The sequence below is a fragment of the Oncorhynchus mykiss genome, chromosome 8, assembly GCF_057628025.1.
Source record: "Oncorhynchus mykiss isolate SJ-2025 chromosome 8, ASM5762802v1, whole genome shotgun sequence".
Classification (NCBI taxonomy): Eukaryota; Metazoa; Chordata; class Actinopteri; order Salmoniformes; family Salmonidae; genus Oncorhynchus; species Oncorhynchus mykiss.
The window spans coordinates 87016232-87035000 of record NC_143029.1 but is presented as its reverse complement, the minus strand read 5'-3'; the positions used below and the strand labels follow the sequence as shown (position 1 = coordinate 87035000).

Here is an 18769-nt window from a genome sequence, read left to right as displayed (position 1 = left end):
GAGGAGGCAGGTAGCCTAGTGGTTAGAGTGTAGAGGCGGCAGAGTAGCCTAGTGGTTAGAGTGTAGAGGCGGCAGGGTAGCCTAGCGGTTAGAGTGTAGAGGCGGCAGGTAGCCTAGTGGTTAGAGTGTAGAGGAGGCAGGTAGCCTAGTGGTTAGAGTGTAGAGGCGGCAGGTAGCCTAGTGGTTAGAGTGTAGAGGCGACAGGTTAGCCTAGTGGTTAGAGTGTAGAGGCGGCAGGGTAGCCTAGTTGGTTAGAGTGTAGAGGCGGCAAGTAGCCTAGTGGTTAGAGTGTAGAGGCGGCAGGTAGCCTAGTGGTTAGAGTGTAGAGGCGGCAGGTAGCCTAGTGGTTAGAGTGTAGAGGCGGCAGGTAGCCTAGTGGTTAGAGTGTAGAGGCGGCAGGTAGCCTATTGGTTAGAGTGTAGAGACGGCAGGTAGCCTAGTGGTTAGAGTGTAGAGGCGGCAGGTTAGCCTAGTGTTTAGAGTGTTGGACTAGTAACCAGAAGGTTGCAAGTTCAAACCCCCGAGCTGACAAGGTACAAATCTGTCGTTCTGACCCTGAACAGGCAGTTAACCCACTGTTCCTAGGACGTAATTGAAAATAAGAATTTGTTCTTAACTGACTTGCCTAGTTAAATAAAGGTAAAATAAATATTTTAGGGATGGGTGGCCCAAAGAATTGAATCCACAATCCTGGCATTACAAGAGCCATGCTCTACCAGAATGAGCTGCAGCTCCATCTGAGAGCTACAAAATAATCCTACATTGCTTGTTAGCGTGTAAGAATGTGGTGTGTGCTTATAAGTCATGTGCTTCTAGAGAAAGAGAGGGAAAATTATTTCTTCTCCACCAGGAATCTGTAAGCCACACCTACCGTATTCTGCTACGTGAAGAATTCCAGCAGAGCCTCTAGCTGTGTCTCCCAAATGGCACCCTGTTCCCTATTATAGTGCACTATTTTTGACCAAAGACCAAAGGGCATAGGGTACCATTTGAGCCACATATTCTAGGTTCCTCAGTGAACATGTGTGTATATATAAACAAGCTGTTACCCCTCTCCTCCCTCTCTTCTCCTCCCTCCCTCTCCTCTACCTCCTCCCTCTATTCTCTCGCTCCTCTCCTCTCCCTCTTTCCTCTCCTCTACCTCCTCCCTCTCCTCCCTCTCTCCTCTGGCATTAGGGACTGTGGCACTATAGTAGGTGCTGTCAATTTAAAATAATTACCACCTCTGTTTCCAACTCTCTCTCTTGCTGCCTAGTCTCTCTCTCTCTCTCTCTCTCTCTCGCTGTCAAGTCTCTTGCTCATGCTGTCTAGTCTCTCTCTCTCGCTGTCTAGTCTCTCTCTCTCGCTGTCTAGTCTCTCTCTCTCTCGCTGTCTAGTCACTCTCTCGCTTTCTAGTCTCTCTTGCTGTCTCTCTCTCTCTCGCTGTCTAGTCTCTCTCTCTCTCTCTCTCGCTGTCTAGTCTCTCTCTCTCTCTCTCGCTGTCTAGTCTCTCTCTCGCTCTCTCACTCTCTTGCTGTCTAGTCTCTCTCTCTCTCGCTGTCTAGTCTCTCTCTCTCTCTCTCTCTCTCTCGCTGTCTAGTCTCTCTCTCTCTCACTGTCTAGTCTCTTTATCTCGCTGTCTAGTCTCTCTCTCTCGCTGTCTAGTCTCTCTCTCGCTGTCTAGTCTCTCTCTCGCTGTCTAGTCTCTCTTGCTGTCTAGTCTCTCTCTCTCTCGCTGTCTAGTCTCTCTCTCTCTCGCTGTCTAGTATCTCGCTGTCTAGTCTCTCTCTCTCGCTGTCTAGTCTCTCTCTCGCTGTCTAGTCTCTCTTGCTGTCTAGTCTCTCTCTCTCTCGCTGTCTAGTCTCTCTCTCTCTTGCTGTCTAGTATCTCGCTGTCTAGTCTCTCTCTCTCTCGCTGTCTAGTCTCTCTCTCGCTGTCTAGTCTCTCTCTCTCGCTGTCTAGTCTCTCTATCTCTCGCGGTCTAGTCACTCTCTCGCTTTCTAGTCTCTCTTGCTGTCTCTCTCTCTCTCTCTCACTGTCTAGTCTCTCTCTCTCGCGCGGTCTAGTCTCTCTCTCTCGCTGTCTAGTTTCTCTCTCGCTGTCTAGTTTCTCTCTCAATTTCTATTTAAGGGCTTTATTGGTAAACATATGTTAACATTGCCAAAGCAAGTGAAGTAGATAACAAACCAAAGTTAAATAAACAATAAAGATTAACAGTAAAGCATCACACTCACAGAAGTTCCAAAAGAATAGAGACGTTTCAAATGTCATATTATGTCTATATACAGGGTTGTAACGATGTGCAAATAGCTAAAGTACTAAAGATAAACATAAATATGGGTTGTATTTACAATGGTGTTCGTTCTTCACTGGTTGCCCCTTTCTTGTGGCAACAGATCACACATCTTGCTGCTGTGACACTGTGGTTCTTCAACCAATAGATAGTATGGGAATTTATCAAAATTGGGTTTGTTTTCAAATTCTTTGTGGGTCTGTGTAATCTGAGAGAAATATGTGTCTCTAATATGGTCATACATTTGGCAGGAGGTTAGGAAATACAGCTCAGTTTCCACCTCATTTTGTGGGCAGTGAGCACATAGCCTGTCTTCTCTTGAGAGCCAGGTCTGCCTACGGCGGCCTTTCTCAATAGCAAGGCTATGCTCACTGAGTCTGTACATAGTCAAAGCTTTCCTTACGTTTGGGTCAGTCACGGTGGTCAGGTATTCTGCCACTGTGTACTCTCTGGTTAGGGCCAAATAGCATTCTAGTTTGCTCTGTTTTTTTGTTAGTTCTTTCCAATGTGTCAAGTAATACTCTTTTTGTTTTCTCATGATTTGGTTGGGTCTAATTGTGCTGCTGTCCTGGGGCTCTGTGGGGTCTGTTTGTGTTTGTGAACAGAGCCCCAGGACCAGCTTGCTTAGGGGACTCTTTTCCAGGTTCATCTCTCTGTAGGTGATGGCTTTGTTATGGAAGGTTTGGGAATCGCTTCCTTTTAGGTGGTTGTAGAATTTAATGGCTCTTTTCTGGATTTTGATAATTAGCGGGTATCGGCCTGATTCTGCTCTGCCTGCATTATTTGGTGTTCTACGTTGTACACAGAGGATATTTTTGCAGAAATCTGTATGTAGAGTCTCAGTTTGGTGTTTGACCCATTTTGCGAATTCAAGGTTGGTGAGCGGACCCCAGACCTCACAACCATAAAGGGCAATGGGTTCTATAACTGTTCAAGTATTTTTAGCCAAATCCTAATTGGTATGTTGAATTTTATGTTCCTTTTGATGGCATAGAATTCCCTTCTTGCCTTGTCTCTCAGATCGTTCACAGCTTTGTGGAAGTTACCTGTGGCGCTGATGTTTAGGCCGAGGTATGTGTAGTTTTTTGTGTGCTCTAGGGCAATGGTGTCTAGATGGAATTTGTAATTGTGGTCCTGGTGACTGGACCTTTTTTGGAACACCATTATTTAGGTCTTACTGAGATTTACTGTTAGGGCCCAGGTCTGACAGAATATGTGCAGAAGATCTAGGTGCCGCTCTAGGCCCTCCTTGGTTGGTGACAGAAGCACCAGATCATCAGCAAACAGTAGACATTTGACTTCAGATTCTAGCAGGGGGAGGCCGGGTGCTGCAGACTTTTCTAGTGCCCGCGCCAATTCGTTGATATATATGTTGAAGAGGGTGGGGCTTAAGCTGCATCCCTGTCTAACCCCACGACCCTGTGTGAAGAAATGTGTGTGTTTTTTGCCAATTTTAACCGCACACTTGTTGTTTGTGTACATGGATTTTATAATGTCGTATGTTTTACCCCCAACACCACTTTCCATCAGTTTGTATAGCAGACCCTCATGCCAGATTGAGTCGAAGGCTTTTTTGAAATCAACAAAGCATGAGAAGACTTTGCCTTTGTTTTGGTTTGTTTGGTTGTCAATTAGGGTGTGCAGGGTGAATACGTGGTCTGATGTATGGTAATTTGGTAAAAAGCCAATTTTACATTTGCTCAGTACATTGTTTTCACTGAGGAAATGAACTAGTCTGCCGTAAATGATAATGCAGAGGATTTTCTCATGGTTGCTGTTGGCGCATATCCCACTGTAGTTATTGGGGTCAAATTTGTCTCCACTTTTGTTGATTGGGGTGATCAGTCCTTGGTTCCAAATATTGGGGAAGATGCCAGAGCTAAGGAGGATGTTAAAGAGTTTTAGTATAGCCAATTGGAATTTGTTGTCTGTATATTTGATCATTTCATTGAGGATACCATCAACACCACATGCCTTTTTGGGTTGGAGGGTTTATATTTTGTCCTGTAGTTCATTCAAGGTAATTGGATAATCCAGTGGGTTCTGGTAGTCTTTAATAGTTGATTCTAAGATTTGATCTTGATCATGTATATATTTTTGCTGTTTGTTCTTTGTTATAGAGCCAAAAAGACTGGAGAAGTGGTTTACCCATACATCTCCATTTTGGATAGGTAATTCTTCGTGTTGTTGTTTGTTTAGTGTTTTCCAATTTTCCCAGAAGTGGTTAGAGTCTATGGATTCTTCAATGACATTGAACTGATTTCTGATGTGCTGTTCCTTCTTTTTCCGTAGTGTATTTCTGTATTGTTTTAGGGATTCACCATAGTGAAGGCGTAGACTCAGGTTTTCTGGGTCTCTATGTTTTTGGTTGGACAGGTTTGACACTTTCTTTCTTAGGTTTTTGCATTCTTCATCAAACCATTTGTCATTGTTGTTCATTTTCTTTGGTTTTCTGTTTGGCATTTTTAGATTTGATAGGGAAGGTGAGAGGTCAAATATACTGTTTAGGTTTTCTACTAAGATTACACCTTCACTATTACAGTGGAACGTTTTGTCCACAAAGTTGTCTAGAAGGGATTGAATTTGTTGTTGCCTAATTGCTTTTTGGTAGGTTTCCACACTACTTTCCTTCCATCTATTGCATTTCTTAATTAATATTAATCAGTTCCTTTGGCTATGATGCCTCATGATTGAGTATTGCTCTGTTCAAGTAGACTGTGATTTTGCTGTGATCTGATAGTGGTGTCAGTGGGCTGACTGAACGCTCTGAGAGAGTCAGTGATAAAGTAGTCTACAGTATTACTGTCAAGAGATGAGCTGTAGGTGGACCTACCATAGGAGTCCCCTCGAAGCCTACCATTGACTATGTACATACTCATCGTGCGACAGAGCTGCAGGAGTTGTGACCCGTTTTTGTTGGTTATGTTGTCGTAGTTGTGCCTCTCTATCTCTCGGTGTCTAGTCTCTCTATCTCGCTGTCTAGTCTCTTGATCTCTCTGTCTCGCGCTGTCTAGTCTCTCTCGTTGTCTCTCTCTCACGGGCTGTCTAGTCTCTCGCACTGTCTAGTCTCTCGCTCTCTAGTTTCTCTCTCTCGCGCTGTCTAGTCTCTCTCTCTCTCACTCTCTCTGAGGGATAGTACAGTACAACCTCATCATTAGCCAGTTAGTATTTGTTTCATCTTGACTGTAGAAAGCAAAACATTTCCCCAGACCAGGTCTGGAAACAGTAAACTAACAGGGGAGCAAAGCCAGACCAGAACTCTCCAAAGTGGTTCACCAGATTTGATAAGAGAATAATTCTCTTAGGACAAAACGTACGTGTGTGTGTGTGTGTGTGTGTGTGTGTGTGTGTGTGTGTGTGTGTGAGTGAGAGAGTGAGAGAGTGAGCGAGTGAGAGAGTGTACTCAGAGGACCAAACGTATATCTAAGGAAGGTTGGAATGTTTGGAAGGTTGGAATGTTTGGAAGTTTGGAATGGAACAGGTATTGTGGCCAGAAGGAGGGTTGGAACTGTTTACATTGTTTATTGCAGTGTAATTACATTACATAATAGATTTAAATGATGGAAACCCTGTGGGTCTGTATCAACCTGTGGGTCTGTATCAACCTGTGGGTCTATATCAACCTGTGGATCTATATCTACCTGTGGGTCTGTATCAACCTGTGGGTCTGTATCAACCTGTGGGTCTGTATCAACCTGTGGGTCTGTATCAACCTGTGGGTTAGGGTCGATATCAACCTGTGGGTCTGTATCAACCTGTGGGTCTCTATCAACCTGTGGGTCTGTATCTACCTGTGGGTCTGTATTAACCTGTGGGTCTATATCAACCTGTGGGTTAGGGTCTATATCAACCTATGGGTCTATATCAACCTGTGGGTCTGTATCAACCTGTGGGTCTGTATCAACCTGTGGGTTAGGGTCGATATCAACCTGTGGATCTGTATCAACCTGTGGGTCTGTATCAACCTGTGGGTCTGTATCAACCTGTGGGTCTGTATCAACCTGTGGGTCTGTATCAACCTGTGGGTCTATATCAACCTGTGGGTCTATATCAACCTGTGGGTCTGTATCAACCTGTGGGTCTATATCAACCTGTGGGTCTATATCAACCTGTGGGTCTGTATCAACCTTTGGGTCTATATCAACCTGTGGGTCTGTATCAACCTGTGGGTCTATATCAACCTGTGGGTCTGTATCAACCTGTGGGTCTGTATAAACCTGTGGGTCTGTATCAACCTGTGGGTCTGTATCTACCTGTGGGTCTGTATCAACCTGTGGGTCTGTATCAACCTGTGGGTCTATATCAACCTGTAGGTCTGTATCAACCTGTGGGTCTGTATCAACCTGTGGGTCTGTATCAACCTGTGGGTCTGTATCAACCTGTGGGTCTGTATCAACCTGTGGGTCTGTATCAACCTGTGGGTCTATATCAACCTGTGGGTCTGTATCAACCTGTGGGTTAGGGTCTATATCAACCTGTGGGTCTGTATCAACCTGTGGGTCTGTATCAACCTGTGGGTCTGTATCAACCTGTGGGTCTGTATCAACCTGTGGGTTAGGGTCTATATCTACCTGTGGGTCTGTATCAACCTGTGGGTCTGTATCAACCTGTGGGTCTATATCTACCTGTGGGTCTGTATCAACCTGTGGGTCTATATCAACCTGTGGGTCTGTATCAACCTGTGGGTTAGGGTCTATATCAACCTGTGGGTCTGTATCAACCTGTGGGTCTGTATCAACCTGTGGGTTAGGGTCGATATCAACCTGTGGGTCTGTATCAACCTGTGGGTCTGTATCAACCTGTGGGTCTGTATCAACCTGTGGGTCTGTATCAACCTGTGGGTCTGTATCAACCTGTGGGTCTATATCAACCTGTGGGTCTGTATCAACCTGTGGGTCTGTATCAACCTGTGGGTCTGTATCAACCTGTGGGTCTGTATCAACCTGTGGGTCTGTATCAACCTGTGGGTCTGTATCAACCTGTGGGTCTGTATCAACCTGTGGGTCTGTATCAACCTGTGGGTCTATATCAACCTGTGGGTCTGTATCAACCTGTGGGTCTGTATCAACCTGTGGGTCTGTATCAACCTGTGGGTCTGTATCAACCTGTGGGTCTGTATCAACCTGTGGGTCTGTATCAACCTGTGGGTTAGGGTCTATATCAACCTGTGGGTCTGTATCAACCTGTGGGTCTGTATCAACCTGTGGGTCTGTATCAACCTGTGGGTCTGTATCAACCTGTGGGTTAGGGTCTATATCTACCTGTGGGTCTGTATCAACCTGTGGATCTGTATCAACCTGTGGGTCTATATCTACCTGTGGGTCTGTATCAACCTGTGGGTCTATATCAACCTGTGGGTCTGTATCAACCTGTGGGTTAGGGTCTATATCAACCTGTGGGTCTGTATCAACCTGTGGGTCTGTATCAACCTGTGGGTTAGGGTCGATATCAACCTGTGGGTCTGTATCAACCTGTGGGTCTGTATCAACCTGTGGGTCTGTATCAACCTGTGGGTCTGTATCAACCTGCAGCTACTCACCCAAGCCTCTCCAGGTTCTCCTTTACCCAAATCCAGATAGCAGATGTTCTGAAAGAGCTGCAAAACCTGGACCCGTACAAATCAGCTGGGCTTGACAATCTGGACCCTCTATTTCTGAAACTATCCGCCGCCATTGTCGCAACCCTTATTACCAGCCTGTTCAACCTCTCTTTCATATCGTCTGAGATCCCCAAGGATTGGAAAGCTGCCGCAGTCATCCCCCTCTTCAAAGGGGGAGACACCCTGGACCCAAACTGTTACAGACCTATATCCATCCTGCCCTGCCTATCTAAGGTCTTTGAAAGCCAAGTCAACAAACAGGTCACTGACCATCTCGAATCCCACCGTACCTTCTCCGCTGTGCAATCTGGTTTCCGAGCTGGTCACGGGTGCACCTCAGCCACGCTCAAGGTAATAAACGATGTCATAACCGCCATCGATAAAAGACAGTACTGTGCAGCCGTCTTCATCGACCTTGCCAAGGCTTTCGACTCTGTCAATCACCATATTCTTATCGGCAGACTCAGTAGCCTCGGTTTTTCTAATGACTGCCTTGCCTGGTTCACCAACTACTTTGCAGACAGAGTTCAGTGTGTCAAATCGGAGGGCATGCTGTCCGGTCCTCTGGCAGTCTCTATGGGGGTGCCACAGGGTTCAATTCTCGGGCCGACTCTTTTCTCTGTACATATCAATGATGTTGCTCTTGCTGCGGACGATTCCCTGATCCACCTCTACGCAGACGACACCATTCTGTATACTTCCGGCCCGTCCTTGGACACTGTGCTATCTAACCTCCAAACGAGATTCAATGCCATACAACACTCCTTCCGTGGCCTCCAACTGCTCTTAAACACTAGTAAAACCAAATGCATGCTTTTCAACCGTTCGCTGCCTGCACCTGCACGCCCGACTAGCATCACCACCCTGGATGGTTCTGACTTGTATGTGGACATCTATAAGTACCTAGGTGTCTGGCTAGACTGTAAACTCTCCTTCCAGACTCATATCAAACATCTCCAATCTAAAATCAAATCTAGAGTCGGCTTTATATTCCGCAACAAAGCCTCCTTCACTCACGCCGCCAAACTTACCCTAGTAAAACTGACTATCCTACCGATCCTCGACTTCGGCGATGTCATCTACAAAATAGCTTCCAATACTCTACTCAGCAAACTGGATGCAGTTGATCACAGTGCCATCCGTTTTGTTACTAAAGCACCTTATACCACCCACCACTGCGACCTGTATGCTCTAGTCGGCTGGCCCTCGCTACATATTCATCGCCAGACCCACTGGTTCCAGGTCATCTACAAGTCCATGCTAGGTAAAGCTCCGCCTTATCTCAGTTCACTGGTCACGATGGCAACACCCACCCGTAGCACGCGCTCCAGCAGGTGTATCTCACTGATCATCCCTAAAGCCAACACCTCATTTGGCCGCCTTTCGTTCCAGTTCTCTGCTGCCTGTGACTGGAACAAATTGCAAAAATCGCTGAAGTTGGAGACTTTTATCTCCCTCACCAACTTCAAACATCTGTTATCTGAGCAGCTAACCGATCGCTGCAGCTGTACATAGTCTATCGGTAAATAGCCCACCCAATTTTACCTACCTCATCCCCATACTGTTTATATTTATTTACTTTTCTGCTCTTTTGCACACCAATATCTCTACCTGTACATGACCATCTGATCATTTACCACTCCAGTGTTAATCTGCAAAATTGTAATTATTCGCCTACCTCCTCATGCCTTTTGCACACAATGTATATAGACTCTCTTTCTTTCTACTGTGTTATTGACTTGTTTATTGTTTACTCCATGTGTAACTCTGTGTTGTTGTCTGTTCACACGGCTATGCTTTATCTTGGCCAGGTCGCAGTTGCAAATGAGAACTTGTTCTCAACTAGCCTACCTGGTTAAATAAAGGTGTTCTCAACTAGCCTACCTGGTTAAATAAAGGTGTTCTCAACTAGCCTACCTGGTTAAATAAAGGTGTTCTCAACTAGCCTACCTGGTTAAATAAAGGTGAAATAAAAATTAAATAAAAAAAAAGTGTTTCTACATCCTGTCTTCCCTCTCCCCATGTTCTGAACATCACAAAGCACGAAGTAAGGTCAGGGATAGAGAGTAGCTGCTCTGAAGGGAAATGGGGACATACTGCAAAGATCAGGGCTGGATTACCCTCTAATGCCTCCCAGTTTATCTATGGTCACGTGGGATAACACCTGGGATTGGTAGGTGAAGGTCTATACACGTGTGGTGGGATGGGCAGGCTGAGGATGTAGAGTAGGTCTACACACCTACTGTAGCATATAGACTAAAACATGCTCGGTAGCACTTGGTTTCTTTTCATTGATCTGTTGAACTGGTCACTTGAAACGAATTGATCTGTTAAACTGGTCAACTGATCCTTGAAACGGGAAACTTTTCTCCCAGCTCAGTATTATAAATCAATGAGGGTCTGGCCAGTAACGTCCCAGGAATCGGTGCCGGTCCACAAGAAACACAACTCTTTACATGGGATGCGCAATTCCAGTCTTGGAGAACTGTTGAGCATTCAGGTTTTAGTTCCAGCCCAGCTTTAACACAGAGCTGTAAGGAAAGCTTTGTGCAGAGAGAGGAAAGTCAACTCCCATTTTGTTCCAACCCAGGAGGGTTTCTCAACCCTACATCTGTATCAGGGTCAGGAAGGCTACAGAGAGAGAGGGAATCCCAGGCAGGCAGTCAGGTAGGCAGGTATCACTTCTCCCAGGTTAACACAGGTTAATCACTAGTGACCTGCTGGGCCAGCCCAGGCCCAGGTAGTGGTGCATGTAATCCTTCAGGCCACAGCTGAGACTCACTACTGCTGTCAAGGGTGTGATGACGTACGTTGATACAGTTGAAGTCGGAAGTTGAGATACAGTTGGAGATACAGTAGAAGTCTGAAGTTTACATACACCTCGGCCAAATACATTTAAACTCAGTATTTCACAATTCCTGACATTTAATCCTAGTAAAAATTACCTGTCTTAGGTCAGTTAGGATCACCACTTTATTTTAAGAACGTGAAATGTCAGAATAATAGTAGAGAGAATGATGTCATGGCTTTAGAAGCTTCTGATAGACTAATTGACATCATTTGACGCCAATTGGAGGTGTACCTGTGGATGTATTTCAAGGCCTACCTTCAAACTCACTGCCTCTTTGCTTGACATCATGGGAAAATCAAAAGAAATCAGCCAAGACCTCAGAAAATAAATTGCAGACCTCCACAAATCTGGTTCAACCTTGGGAACAGTTTCCAAATGCCTGAAGGTACCACATTCATCTGTACAAACAATAGTACGCGAGTATAAAGACCGTGGGACCACGAAGCCGTCATACCGCTCAGGAAGGAGGCGCGTTCTGTCTCCTAGAGATGAACATACTTTAGTGCGAAAAGTGCAAATCAATACCAGAAAAACAGCAACGGACCTTGTGAAGATGCTGCAGGAAACAGGTACAAAAGTATCTATATCCACAGTGAAACAAGTCCTATATCAACATAACCTGAAAGGCCGCTCAGCAAGGAAGAAGCCACTGCTCCAATACCGCCATAAAAAAGCCAGACTATGGTACTTTTCGGAGAAAATAGAAGTGTTTGGCCATAATGACCATCATTATGTTTGGAGGAAAAAGGGGCAGGCTTGCAAGCCGAAGAGCACTATCCCAACCGTGAAGGACGGGGGTGGCAGCATCATGTTGTGGGGGTGCTTTGCTGCAGGAGGGACTGGTGCACTTCACAAAATAGATGGCATCATGAGGTAGGAAAATTATGTGGATATATTGAAGCAACATCTCAAGACATCAGTTAAAGTTAAAGCTTGGTCGCAAATGGGTCTTCCAAATGGACAATGACCCCAAGCATACTTCCAAAGTTGTGGCAAAATGGCTTATGGACAACAAAGTCAAGGTATTAGAGTGGTCATCACAAAGCCATGACCTCAATCCAATAGAACATTTGTGTGCAGAACTGAAACGCTTGTGTGAAAAAGGAGGCCTACAAACCTGACTCAGTTACACCAGTTCTGTCATGAGGAATGGGCCAAAACCCAACTTATTGGGGGAAGCTTGTGGAAGGCTACCCGAAACGTTTGACCCAAGTTAAACAATTTAATGGCAATGCTACCAAATACTAATCGAGTGTATGTAAACTTCTGACCCATTGGGAATGTGATGAAAGAAATAAAAGCTGAAATAAATCATTCTCTCTACTATTATTCTGACATTTCACATTCATAAAATAAAGTGGCCTAACAGGGAATTTTTACTAAGATTAAATATCAGGAATTGTGAAAAACTGAGTTTAAATGTACTTGGCTTTGATGTATGTAAACTTCCGACTTCAACTGTATGTTGACATAGGGATAGGTATGTTGATGTAGGGATAGGTATGCTGACATAGAGATATGTATGTTGACATAGACATAAGTATGTTGACATATGATATAGGGATAGGTATATTGACATATGACATAAGAATAGGTATGTTGACATATGACATAGGGATAGGTATGTTGACATAGAGATGGGTATGTTGACATAGGGATAGGTACATTGATATAGGGATAGGTCTGTTGACATGTGACATAGAGATAGGTATGTTGATATAGGGATAGGTATGTTGACATAGGGATAGGTCTGTTGACATATGACATAGAGATAGGTATGTTGACATAGGGATAGGTACATTGATATAGGGATAGGTCTGTTGACATATGACATAGAGATAGGTATGTTGACATAGGGATAGGTTTGTTGACATTTGACATAGAGATAGGTATGTTGATATAGGGATAGGTATGTTGACATAGGGATAGGTCTGTTGACATATGACATATGGGCTGATGTGTGGATCTACCGCATGTATAGTATGGGAGAATATTGGTGAGGGAACAGCGAAGCCCCGTCATCTGCACTGTGTGTATGTGCGTCTTATCCTCTTCATGATCAACGTAACACTTGTTCTTTTCCAGAAGAGACAGGAAGCTTGAAGAGATGATGAAACAGCCTACGTGTTATCGACACGTTGGTCTCACATCCACTCATTTTCTAACAAGGCTGTCGGCTCTTTACCTTGAATGGGGTTTACTGTGTCGTGTAAATTACCACTCAAAGTCAATCTTAAACGAATAATTGTTTATTATCAGCAAACTGGAGAGGTTCCAACAAAATTAATGCACCAATGAGAAAAAATAAGGGATTCTGCAGTCCTGATGCCTTTTTTTCGACGCAAAGGATACACTGCTTCCTCGGGAACAGGCCCCGATCCCCGTGATCTGCGTGAAGAGGAGGCGGAGAAAGAGGGGCCGACGGTCGGGCTGTCTTCTGAGAATTCTTAGGCGATCTAATTAACCTCCACTTCCCTCCATTCTGCTAGCAAACGTGCAATCTTTGGACAATAAAATCGACTATTTAGGCGGAAGATTAAACTACCAACGGACATTAAAAACTGTAACATCTTATGCTTCACGGAGTCGTGGTTGAATGACGACACTATCAACATACAGCTGGCTGGTTATACGCTGTACAGGCAGGATAGAACAGTGTCATCTGGTAAGACAAGGGGCGGCGGACTATGTATTTTTGTAAATAACAACTGGTACACGACATCTAAGGAAGTCTCGAGCTATTGCTCGCCTGAGGTAGAGTATCCCATGATAAGCTGTAGACCACACTATCTACCGAGATAATTTTCATCTGTATTCTTTTGTAGTGACTTACATACCACCACAGTCAGAGGCTGGCACTAAGACCGCATTGAATGAGCTGTATTCCGCCATAAGCAAACAAGAAAACGCTCACCCAGAGGCGACGCTCCTAGCAGCCGGAGACTTTAATGCAGGGAAACTTAATTCTGTTTAACCAAATTTCTATCAGCATGTTAAATGTGCAACCAGAGGAAAAAGGACTCTGGACCACCTATACTCCACACACAGAGATACATACTTAGCTCTCCCTCGCCCTCCATTTGGCAAATCTGACCATAATTCTATCCTCCTGATTCCTGCTTACAAGCAAAAATTAAAGCAGGAAGCACTAGTGACTAGAACAATAAAAACATGGTCAGAGGAGGCAGATGCTAAACTACAGGACTGTTTTGCTAGCACAGACTGAAATATGCTCCGGGATTCCTCCGATGGCATTGAGGAGTACACTTCATCAGTCATTGGATTAATCAATAATCATCGATGACGTCGTCCCCACAGTGACCGTACATCCCCCAACCAGAAGCCATTGATTACAGGTAACATCCACACTGAGCTAAAGGCTAGAGCTGCCGCTTTCAAGGAGAGGGACTCTAACCCGGAAGCTTATAAGAAATCCCGCAATGCCCTCCAACGAACCATTAAACAGGCAAAGCATCAATACAGGACTAAGATCGAATCGTACTACACCGGCTCTGACGCTCATCGAATGTGGCAGGGCTTGCAAACCATTACAGACTACAAAGGGAAGCCCAGCTGAGAGCTGCCCAGTGACACAAGCCTACCAGATGAGCTAAACTACTTATATGCTCGCTTCGAGGCAAATAACACTGAAACATGCATGAGAGCACCAGCTGTTCCAGACGACTGTGTGATCACGCTCTGCATAGCTGAGTAAGACCTTTAAACATGTCAACATTCACAAGGCCGCAGGGCCAGACGGATTACCAGAACGTGCATTGCGAGCATGCCCTGACCAACTGGCAAGTGTCCTCACTGACACTTTCAACCTCTCCCTGTCTGGGTCTGTAATACCAATGTGTTTTAAGCAGACCACCATAGTCCCTGTGCCCAAGAACACTAAGGTAACCTGCCTAAATGACTACTGACCCGTAGCACTCACGTCTGTAGCCATGAAGTGCTTTGAAAGGCTGGTCATGGCTCACATCAACACCATCATCCCAGAAACCCTAGACCCACTCCAATTTGGATATGCCCCAACAGATCTACAGATGATGCTATCTTTATTGCACTCCACACTGCCCTTTCCCACCTGGAAAAAAAGGAACACCTATGTGAGAATGCTAGTCATTGACTACAGCTCAGTGTTCAACACCATAGCGCTCTCAAATCTCATCAATAAGCTAAGGACTCTGGGACTAAACACCTCCCTCTGCAACTGGATCCTGGACATCCTGACCGGCCGCCCCCAGGTGGTAAGGGTAGGTAACAACACATCCGCCACACTGATCCTCAACACAGGGGCCCCTCAGGGGTGGTTGCTCAGTGCCCTCCTGTACTCCCTGTTCACTCATGACTGCACGGCCAGGCACAACTCCAACACCATCACGCCCCCATTCTCATCGACGGGACTGCAGAAGAGCAGGTTGAAAGCTTTAAGTTCCTTGGTGTCCACATCACCAACAAATTAACATGGTCCAAGCACACCAAGACAGTCGTGAAGAGGGCACAACAAAACCCATTACCCCTCCGGAGACTGGAAAGATTTGGCATGGGTCCTCAGATCCTCAAAAGGTTCTACAGCCGCACCAGCTGGTTGGTTCTCAAAACAAGGACTGGGCGTACTGCCAAATTACAGATACTGATAAGTGAGGATTCGTTCAATCAGTCACTTTATTTGAACTAGCTAAAGTACATCTTTACAAAACTAATATTAGTCCAGGCAATATGTGATTTGTGAAAATAATCTAACTTGGTATTCTATACATTATAGGAACATCTTAAACATTGTTTTGGCTTTTATCTACTGGACTATATCACACATTTTGATATTTGTGGAAGTCTATGGAGAAGAAAACCACTTCGCACAGGTTGAATACTGCTCTCGTGATGTTCAAGCAGAAAAGACATATCTGAAATGTGTTTGACATTTACAGACTGAATCAGAAGTAACTTCTGCCAACACAGTGGGTTAAATGAGATCATGATGTCACAGCAGGTTAATTAAGATCATGACGTCACAGTAGGTTAAATAAGATTGTGATGTCACAGCAGGGTAAATAAGATCGTGATGTCGCAGTAGGTTAAATATGATCGTGATGTCGCAGTAGGTTAAATATGATTGTGACGTCGCAGCAGGTTAAATAAGATCATTACGTCGCAGCAGGTTAAATAAGATCATTACGTCGCAGTAGGTTAAATAAGATCATTACGTCGCAGTAGGTTAAATAAGATCATGACGTCGCAGTAGGTTAAATAAGATCATTACGTCGCAGTAGGTTAAATAAGATCATTACGTCGCAGTAGGTTAAATAAGATCATTACGTCGCAGTAGGTTAAATAAGATCATTACGTCGCAGTAGGCTAAATAAGATCATGACGTCGCAGTAGGCTAAATAAGATCATTACGTCGCAGTAGGTTAAATAAGATCATGACGTCGCAGTAGGTTAAATAAGATCATTACGTCGCAGTAGGCTAAATAAGATCATGAAGTCGCAGTAGGCTAAATAAGATCATGACGTCGCAGTATGTTAACTAAGATCATGATGTCGAGGTCTTAATAACATCAACACCAGTCCAAATGTCAAATCACACCTCAAACAATTACGTACACGTTGTCCCCAAAGGGCAGACTATTTCATATATAGTGCACTACTTTTGACCAGAGCTCAATGGACCCACTCAGAAAATAGTGCACTACTTTTGACCAGAGCCCAATGGACCCACTCAGAAAATAGTGCACTACTTTTGACCAGAGCCCAATGGACCCACTCAGAAAATAGTGCACTAAATAGGGAATAGGGTGCCATTTGGGACGTAAACCTAGTAACACGAGGTTGAAGCTAGAATAAACATTGTTGACATAAATCTAATCTATGGTGTGTTTGCTGCTTCCTGGCCAATTGCTGTCTGATGAACCAACCAATGCTGTCAGTATACAGCACCTAACACCTACAGGGGCACCTAACACCTACAGGGGCACCTAACACCTACAGGGGCACCTAACACCTTCCCACTAAGCTCCCAGCTTATACTAACAAAAGGAGCGGTGTCCTTACCGTCTGCCCAGGTCTGTTAATCCAGATTTAGCTGCCTAGCATCGTCTTCTCCAGCTGAACTCTGGAGCAGGCAGGAGCCGGCGACGGGATAAGCCCAGCATCGTGGCCTCGGAGTGGGGAAGGAAACCACCGTGTGTCCCTCTCCTCCTCTCAATCCTCTGGATCCATGTGTACTGCAGCCGCTGAAGTGATTGTGTTGATTCTCTCTCTCGCTCTCTCGCTCGTCTCTCTCATCCATTCATTGTGGTGTGACTCTTCCAAACGTTAAATCTGGTAGAAATTCACATCTTGATTGAAGAAGTGATGAGTGAGCCTCATATTTGTGTATGACTTGATGAGTAAGAAAAGGTAAGTTTCAACTCAGAGTGGGAAAGAGGCATTTGAGACATTTCAACTCTTCTCTCTTTATACTGATGCAGTTCCCTAAGTCAAGTAAAGCTAAGCAGAGCTGAGTAACTTTAAGCCAAGTAAAGCTAAGTCAAGTAACGCTAAGTAACTCTAAGTACCGTAAAGTTAAGGACCATGACTCCAGTCCTTCTCTGATAATGTAGCACCCCATAAGTGTAGTAGAACAGCTCTTGTACTTACCTCTTCAGCTGTATGCTCCTCCACCAGTCACAGCAAGGCTACAAGCAGAGTGGGCGAGACCACAGTAAGGAAAAGGCTTTGAATCACTAGATGAGATGGGTTCTGGAGAATAGTTCACTGGAGCACGTAGCCTCTCAGCTGCCTCTCTTCCCAACTGTTGCTCCACCGCCCTATCCTCTTTTTTCCCTTCTTCCAACTTACTCGTACTCCTCCCTTTCCCCCCCTCCTCTTCCCTCTCTTCATTCCTCCTCCTGTCTCTGCCTCTTTTCCTCCTAAACCCCCCCCTCTTCTTTTTGTGGTTGTTCGCGCAGCTAGTCTGATTACTTTGGACATGCTAATCTCGCCGTCTGTGTCTCTGGCTGACGGACGAGTGCTACGGGATGATTTGGACACCTTCTGCCAGGGACAAGTATATCTTGTCTGACACCTTAATACGCATGTATGGCTGCAAATCAATGAGATCAGAGGTCCCTTTCTTTCTGAGTCTTTAGAGTTAAAACAAGTAAGTGAGGGAGGGAGGGAGGGAGGGAGGGAGGGAAAAGAGCAAAAGAAAGTGTGTAAGTTGTAGTGCAGGAAGCTGTAGTGCAGGAAGCTGTAGTGCAGGAAGCTGATAGAAAGTGTGCAAGTTGTAGTGCAGGAAGCTGTTAGTGTTTCGCCTTTTCTTTAAAAGCCATCTTCCAGAATGTCTACTTTTACTTAGCTTCAACAAAGGAAACAAAAAACAATATATTGACGTGGATTATAATATTATAAAAGGGAGGAATACCGACCCAAGCTAAGCGTGCTTAAATGGAATGTACGCTGAACAAAAATATCAGCGCAACATGTAAAGTGTTGATCCCATGTTTCATGAGCTGAAATAAAAGATAGCAGAAATCTTCCATACGCACAAAAAGCTTATTTCTCTAAAAAATATTGTGCACAAATGTGTTTACAATTGTGAGCATTTATCCTATGCCAAGATAATCCATCCACCTGACAGAGATGTGGCATATCAAGAAGCTGATTATAAACAGCATGATCATTACACAGGTGCACCTTGTGCTGGGGACAATACAATTCCACTTCAAAATGTGCAGTTTTGTCACAACAACGCAATGCCACAGACGTCTCAAGTTTTGAGGGAGTGTGCAATTGGCATGTAGACAGCAGGAACTTTCACCAGAGCTGTTGCCAGATAATTTCATGTTAATTTCTCTACCATTCCATTACATCGTTAGTTTGCCTTTCTTTCCTCTGTCATGTTAGTGTGGTTGTTCCTGAGTATTGTTAGAAATAGTGGAGCATATCAGGCTAACGTATTACAAGTTGTGAAATAATTTAGGACATGTAGCCTATTGGAATCATTATGGAACGCAGACCATACCTAGCAGTTAAACCTGGAGCCTGGCACACGGTTCAC

At 44.7% G+C, this 18769-nt stretch overlaps 1 protein-coding gene across 1 annotated transcript in view; it reads right to left on the bottom strand.

The window, feature by feature from the left end:
• The window catches only part of LOC118965569 (neurturin-like), a 23772-nt gene extending 5832 nt beyond the window's left edge, over positions 1–17940 (bottom strand). The window contains exons 1-2 of the mRNA XM_090182893.1: positions 17368–17940; positions 16780–17109 (exon numbers count right to left, since the gene is read on the bottom strand). The gene's annotated coding sequence lies outside the window, so the exon portion shown is untranslated. The remainder of the gene's footprint in view (positions 1–16779; positions 17110–17367) is intronic.
• Positions 17941–18769: the final 829 nt, after the last annotated feature.